Here is an 8155-nt window from a genome sequence, read left to right as displayed (position 1 = left end):
TGCCGTTAGTCCTGCTGAATTGTATAATGTTCTCCTTGGAAACAGTTTCTTTTCTTTTTTCAATCCAATGGTTATTTTATGTGGACACGCTGACGGACTACTGACAGAGGCCAGACGGGCCCCTCATGTCAACCTATTTAGAACTGTCGCATCCTATAAATAGCATGGCACCATCTAAACCTTAGACTGCATTAGCCTCTCTTGAAATTGTAGTATGGACGTGGGGTGTGGAACCCATTGGTCATAAGTTTGGAGCTTTGCGGTGTTGGGACATGTATGTTTCTAATATGTCATGTGTATTTCTGTGACCATGCGTGTTAGTGGTTACCTCGCTCTACTTGTTTGTTATGCAACACGCCTCATACATGGAAAGTCAACTGAACAGGGAGAGGCAACACACATGCACGCACGCACAGACATTCTTGTTTATTGGCAGATAGCTGTTGTATATTTTCCAGAATGACTCATTTGATTTTAAACTCCAACTTTTCCACTGTGTTTTTATCGTCAAGCCGTGCATGTGAAGACAAGTCAGTTGTTTTAACGTACATATTTTGTGGTATACCCAAAAGTGTGAGGTTGTTATTGTAACTCATCCCCTAGTTAATTATAGTTATCTCACATTGTGTTAGTTTAAAGCAAGGTTGTTGTTATTATCACCCACGAGCAAAGCAAGCCAATTGCTCCCCTTTATAGTGATCAAAATTCCCCTTACTAAGTAATAAGAAACCCTATAAACACAAAGCGGCATTTATTTACTCACAGCAAGACAGACTATGTACAATACCTAGGCAATATTACCAATATATGATGACGTTGTGGTCTGGTACCAACGAACTGGACGATCCGGATTAGAGACGAAAGGTTTAACAAAAAAATTAGTAACTTTTTGAAAAAAAAATAAAAATGTTATATTGTGGATACAATTTGAAACAATCCAAATACATACAAAATGCTATAAAACTGTATAGGTTGACAGGTATGCCATGGTGACAACAGATTAATTGGTTTTTGTTCAGGAACAGTAACATGTTTACCTTTTTTGTTGGAGCCGATTCCTCTCGGTAGGGAGAGATTTTGCAAGTGAATATGTGAATGTGTGGCGTTGCCACAGTTGGGGACCACTTTAAGCCCCAGTGAGCAATATTTTACAATTAGATGGCACTGTATTGCCTAATGCGAACATAAACCAATGCCAAGAGCACAGCATAGCAGCAAGATTCTAGACAAACATGGCTTCTAGGGAGCGACGCAACCTATGATTTTTTTTTAAAAATGAACATTAATATGATAGTTCATGTTTTTTATACCAGAATCCAAATCAATCATGTTTCCTTTTATTGAATCAAAGATTTTTGTACCACTAGGAGGCACTAAATGTGACACACTGTCTCTTTAAAAGTCCACACCGCGCTGCACTCTCTGATTGCCCATGTCATTTTTTTTTTTTTTTAGCCCCTGGTAGGGTTGGCCGATCCATCTAGCTTTTCACACTTTCTTTGCCTGGCAGGCAGGATGCAGCAGGCCAGCCAGTGGCCAGGGAGGGGAAGGGGCTAAAAGTGTGGCGGTCAGACATCCTACTCTCTCAGACCAGAACAAGTTTGGCAAGGATCACAATCTTTCACAAGCAATCAGGTGGGTCACTCTAGAACAGTGGTTCTCAAATAGTGGGGTGGGCCCCCTTGGGGGAACGTGAGACTCTCTCAAAGGGAGCGCGGGCGCATTTGACCTAGGATTTTTCATTTTTTTTACTTTCCAAAGAATAAATTGCAATTGCACCTCCACTACACCAGGGAGCAGTGGCGCTCTCACTGTCAGTGTTTTGTTTACATTTAACCTCTACACTGTGCACAAAGCAAAGTTTAAGCATTGAGTATGAAGTGTAGATACAAAGTGGAGCAGATACTTATACGACAGCATGAATAAATAATTGACCATGATGAGGAGACAAGCTTCTTGGGGGGCGTGAGAGGATTTATTCTTCCGAGAGGGGGGTGTGACTTCTTTTGAGGTGAATGTCTCTCCTAGAAAAGGGAAATACCACCGCAAAAAGCTTTCGTGTCTAAATGCGGGTTATTTTTCAATGCCTGGTTATTGTCAAGTCATGCATGTGAAGACAAGTCTGTTGTTTTAACATACATGTTTTGTGGTATACCAAAAAATGTGGGGTGGCTAATTGGCTAATTATATAATTTCATAGTTTAGTTAGGTTTAACCAAGGTTGCTGTTATTCTTTTTCGGTTTTCGGTTTTTGACTGAGCAGATTCTGAAGTTGAAATACATTTGATGGGAAATTCTTAGAACAAGTTGAGTGTCTCAAACAAGGTTCAAATCCGAGTGTGAATTATGCCGTGTAATGCTCAGAAATCTTAGTTGCTTAGTTCAGTGATTTTCAACCACTGTTCCGCGACACACTAGTGTGCCGTGAGAGATCGTCAGGTGTGCCGTGAGAAATTATCCAATGTCACTTTTTGAAATTAAAAATTTTGTCAAACATTTATGAATCATTTTTTGCAAATATTATGTAATTGTCAAGTGTCTGTGCTGTAAAAACTGGGGGATTATAAATTATATTGTAATTATTCATACTGTTCAGTGTCATTTTATAACATTTTTGGTTAGTGGTGTGCCGCAAAATTTTTTCAGTGTAAAAAACATGCCCTGGCTCAAAAAAGGTTGAAATACACTGGCTTAGTTGTTCCTGCTGAAAGACCCTGCAGCACATCATAAGAACAGCAGAAAAAGGTCATTAGTCTCCCCTTCACGCCCCTCCTGGACATGTACAACTCCCACCAGGACTTGACATTGGCGAAATGACATTTGGAATTTTTCCACCTTCCAATCATGGAAAATTTAAGAACAAATGTGTATAAGAACAAACATCCACCAGGATTGCAGGTGACACCATCCACCCATCTCAAAGCCTCTTAAACCTGCTGCCGTTAGGGAAACAACTGGAGTCTCTCAAAGCAAGAACCAGCAGGCTTAAGGACAGCTTCTTCCATCAGGATGTAAGGACTCTAAACTATCTCCCTGCCCTACCCAATCCCACCTCTATACCTTCAGACAAATGAATGCAAAACTGTCCTGCTTAGATTCGGGCTATACTTGGCACATTTTTTATCTGAACCAATATATTTTTATGTTATTTGATTTTTTTTTAAAGAAAAGGAAAATTGATGCTATTTGTTGTTGCTGAAATTGGTTATTTGTTATTTTGATTATGCCTTAACTATTGCACGCAGAAGCAATTTTATTTGTGCTGTATCATGTTGTGTATAAAGCATACTGTCACAAACCAGAAACAGAGACAGGACTCAATAGCATTTGTTTTACTCAGTTTTATTGTTAAAGAGAGAGCAGTGCTTTCTTCCCCCATCCGATGATCATCGGACAGGGTAGCTGGTGGCAGGAACGCGAAAGTGTTACTTCCGTGTCGAGCGAGGGTAGTCGTAGGCAGCGGGAAAACAGGTCGAGGAGCACGGGCAGTAACAAGTCCAGAAAAGAGGTCGGCAACAGGTATAACACAGGAAATGGGGCAAAACAGGTCGATGGCCGGGATGAAAGAGCAAGGCAGAAACGGGTCCAAAAACAGGTCGGCAACAGGTATCAGGCAGGAGAAAACAGGGCAGGAGAATGTCGGATAATGCTGAGCTTGCCTAGCTTAAAGCATAGGTTTGCAGAACGGTCTGACGCTAGTGCTGGGGAGCCGGGGGGTTTAAAAAGTGGCAGGGAGCCAATCAGTGACCAGGGCTGTTGGCGCCAATGGGGCAGCCGCAGGTGCCCCGAATCAGTAATCATGGCACATACTTGACGACAAAGTTGAAGTTAAATTAAATTATTTTTGTGTTGCGTTAACTTGAGCGCTGCCCTTGTGGCTCCTTAGTGATATTTTCTTGTGATGGTTTTCTTTAGAATAAGTATTAAATATTGATGAATCACTTTTTAATACAATATTAGCTTGAAAGTTCCATCTGCAGTGTATTCTGAAAGTAAAAAGTTAGAGTTTAAGCTCATCTGATCTGAATAGTAACAATTGGATCTTTCGACTGAGCTGGCCTCAGGCAGTGGGCAGGGGACACCCTGAACTGGTTGCCAGCCAGTCGCAGGGCACACAGAGACAGATACTTCACTCGCTCACTCATCCACACTAAGGGACAATTTGGACCGGCCAATTAACCTGACATGCATGTTTTTGGAATGCGGGAGGAAACTGGAATGCCCGGAGGAAACCAATGCAAGCACGGTGAGAACATGCAAACTCCACACAGGAAGGTTTAATCTTATGAACTCAGAACTGTGCTGCACACGCACTCACCACTGCGCTGCCCCGCTGCCCCATAGAACAACATAAAAGAAAAAAAACATTTAGAAGGTGTTGTAGTACTCTTTCAAGATGATGAAACGTTTGCAAAGAAAAATCTTTTCGTTTTTGTAAAGTTTTATAAGAACGCTGTGATGAGAGGTAAGACCTTGGGCACGGGCCTGAATCCGACCCTAACCCGGCTCAAAACTCAGGCTTAAAATGTCAATCATTAAGTTGGGTCAGGCCAGGCTTCTTTCTCGCAGTTTTGCTTTTTCTTTTGTCAATTCTTCTTCTTTTCCCCCTTTGTGGAGGATCTGCACAGCATGCAATTACTTTTACTCAAATTATCACTTATATGAAAGTTTTTTTTACATACATTTGAGTAATATTTTTCTGAAGTAACAGTACTTTTACTTACCAAAATTACATTTTTCAGATGACTCTATCATAAAGAACATGCTTACCAAATTATCAGTTTATTTTCATCCTCTGTTTCACGGTAGAAGATGCGCCATTTCCTCTTTCCACCTCTACGTGTCACGGTTGCCGTGGCGCCCAGTTGGCCCCGCCCATGGACACAGGCTGAGACGCATTGACTGATTGCTCCTTGGGAGTATTTAAACGCGGTCCTTTGAGGTCTGAGCGACTGTGATACTTCTGTGAAACTTCTGCAAGACTCCTATTAAAATCTGTGAAATGCCTTGTCTGTGAATTTGCCTGCGTTTGATCCTGTTTTGTTTTTTTGGCCTGATTTGTTTGATTTTTACCACGCTTTTGTTTGGATTTCAATCCACTTCTGCGACCATCGATCCCCGGATCGAGTGTAAGCGCATTCCTCCTCTCCCTAATAAATTGTGTGTACGTTACGCTATTGGGTTCCCCTTCCTGTTTCCTGCCATGGTCCGTGACACTACATGGCTTACGTCATTTCTGCTTATCGCCAGTAGCTTACAAGCTTTACAAACTTTCTTTCTGCTTTTAGGCCAGATATTTCACTATTCGGATCCTGTAATCCGCAGCTGCTAATTATATTCTGTGCCAATTCGTTGCTGTTTGCCGAAATGCGGACTTCTGCACTGAACCGTTCACTTCGAAGTGCACACTTGATTTGAGGGACTCGGCCCGAAGTAAACCCCAAGCTGCGTACTTCAGCAGAAATGCACACTTCGGCACCGAACTAAAGCTTCCAATCTTACCTCGAGTTGTAATATTACAACGCTGAGTCAATGGGACACCATGTAGTCGTATTTATTGTCAGAACAGATAGGTGCAAATGTTTTTACGTCAATTAAAAACACTTGTGTAATTCATTCTTTGACACAGTGAATAACACAAATAATAAATCAGAACATTTTGTTGCTCATCCAAAGTTTTGCAGATTGTGAAAGCATACCTGTCAACCTGTACGTTTTTGCCATACAAAGTACATTTATTATGCATTTTAAGACGTGTACAACGTACAAGAAAATCTGTACGGAAAAACGCAAATTTGTCAATTATGGGTACCATCCGGTAAACACCGGCTATCACGAAACGGCAAATCAATCAAGTCTAACGAGTTCGCTGCGGTAGCCTCTATCTCGGTATCGTTTTTTTTTTTTTCATTACAAACAAAGCAAGCGGTTTGATGCTACTGTGCGCATGCGTCTGCCGCATGTGGTAGTTATGTAGTGAAAGGAAGTCCGTCTCTTTTTAGAGAACCGGCTTTTTCGGCTCAACTCAAACGGCTCACTTGCTTTGTTGCATTCTATTACGAATCATTATTGTTGTATAAAGAAGTTAAGAAAAAAAGGAAGTATAAAAGGAGAAAATGAAAAAAGACATATTTGTGGTTATCCTTTTAATCAGTATATTACCAACAATAATTTAATGCAGAAAATGAATTAATAATTTGAATAAGAACATGTATTATTCTACTTAATTATATTTGCATGTATTTTCTCTTATACGGTGAACGTCCAAGCTACTTCATTTTTGAACTTTTTTTTTATAATAAACCTCATTTATGTCGAGCAACTCAGTATCTCACAACAAAATGTTAATTGACAATATATATGATATAATGAAATACAAGTACAATATAACATGTTAAACTACATAAATAAACATGTTTGAAAAAAAAATATGGTGTAAGATTATTTTGTATTTTGTAAGGGAAAATACGACAGTTTGTAAGAGCGTGGAGGTTGACAGGTATGTGAAAGTTCTACACTTGTGGGCTGGGCATATATACAAATGTCTCTCCAAGAAGCATTGTTGTCATGTAAAGAAAGTCCCAAAAAACATTCGTACAGTACCACTTATTTAGGAAAAAGGTAAAATATCCTCATTTCACAACGCTGGGTTGAATTGTGTGGAAGAATAAAAAGATATTTGAGAAGAGTGGAATAATTTGATCAGAGCATTTCTTTTGGAAAACCCGATGCTGTCTGTCCTCCCAATACCCTAGCTCCAGGGTTTATTTGAATTAGAATACCCTGTTTTAAAGACAGAAACCTCATAGTTGATCCTTAAGAAGACCCCGCCAAAGCAGTCTGAGTATGTTAAGACAAAATACCAAAGTCCTATTCATCCTGGAGTTAGTCAATGTGTTAATCATCACTGCCAATGGCGATGACTGCAAAAGTGATGTCAACAAAAACGCCAAAAACTTCCAGGCTGAAATAAAGTTGGATCATCTAAAAAGAAGTTTCGATAGCAACTTGAGATAATTACCATTTACACAAAAATTGATGGGATTCTTCTTTTTTCTATTTTGAATTCCACCTTTGAATGACCTCCATCTCTGCTTTTCCTACCGAGATTTACCGTTTGACGAGGCTGCTCTAATAAGTGATTGTTTGCAAATATTTAACCGTGCCCATTGAAACATTACTATGGAGACTTGTCAAACATTGCAACATTACACTCGAAAGCAGGCGCTGTTCCAGCTGTTTCTTAGCAACAGCAGAGTGAGAAAAGTACGTCTGCTAAAGAAATGTGCTAACATTTTTTTTCATTTAAAAATCTACATATGTAGATACTGTACATAACAGTACAAACGATATATCAAATACCGCTTACGCATGAATTGGTAAGGAAAAAGCGTCAGAATAGTCTGCGTTCTGAGTTTTAAGTTTCACAAAGCAGGAAAATTCAAACTTAGTACAGAATGGCTAGTGGAAGACAAGCAGGCTTTGGTAATTTGAGAGGAATGTTGAACACATGGAAGATTGCGTTGTATGCAAAAAAGTATTTGTGCTCCATCTTCCTTTCTTCCTTCCTTCCTTCCTTCCTTCCTTCCTCCTTTCCTTCCTTCCTGCCTTCCTTCCTTCCTTCCTTCTGTCCTTCCTTCTCTCTTTGCTTCCTTGCTTCCTTCATTCCTTCTTTTCTTCCTTTCTTCCTTTCTTCTTTTCTTCCTTTCTTCCTTCTATTCCTCCTTCTTTCCTTCCTTGCTTTCTTGCTTCCTTCTATCCCTCCTTCTTTCCTTCTTTCCTTCCTTCTTTTTTCCTTGCTTCCCTGCTTGATTCCTTGCTACCTTCTATCCTTCCTTCCTTCCTTCCTTCCTTCCTTCCTTCCTTCCTTCCTTCCTTGCTTCCTTCCTTCGCTTCCTTCCTTCCTTCCTTCCTTCCTTCTTTCCTTCCTTCCTTCTTTCATTCCTTGCTCCTTTGCTGTGGTTTGCAATAACTTGTGCAGCCCTTTTAGACTCTTTGTGATTAAGGGCTATACAAATAAAAATGACTTTCTTTCTTTCTTTCTTTCTTTTCTTTCTTTCTTTCTTTCTTTCTTTCTTTCTCGCTTTCTTTCTTTCTTTCTTTCTTTCTTTCTTGATTTCTTTCTTTCTTTCTTTCATTTCTTTCCTGCTTTCTT

The 8155-nt window shown here is 39.9% G+C and overlaps 1 long non-coding RNA gene across 1 annotated transcript; it reads left to right on the top strand.

Moving 5' to 3' along the window:
• Positions 1-382: 382 nt before the first annotated feature.
• LOC148357639 (uncharacterized) lies at positions 383-5172 on the top strand. Its single transcript, XR_015851541.1, has 3 exons — positions 383-530; positions 1511-1635; positions 4810-5172. It is a non-coding gene; the product is annotated as an uncharacterized LOC148357639 (long non-coding RNA).
• The last annotated feature ends 2983 nt before the right edge of the window (positions 5173-8155 follow it).

This window comes from Urocampus carinirostris, chromosome 10, assembly GCF_059441175.1.
Source record: "Urocampus carinirostris isolate Australia breed hairy pipefish chromosome 10, RoL_Ucar_1.0, whole genome shotgun sequence".
NCBI lineage: Eukaryota > Metazoa > Chordata > Actinopteri > Syngnathiformes > Syngnathidae > Urocampus > Urocampus carinirostris.
Note: the sequence above shows the minus strand (reverse complement) of the source record. Positions and strands in the feature narration are given on the sequence as shown.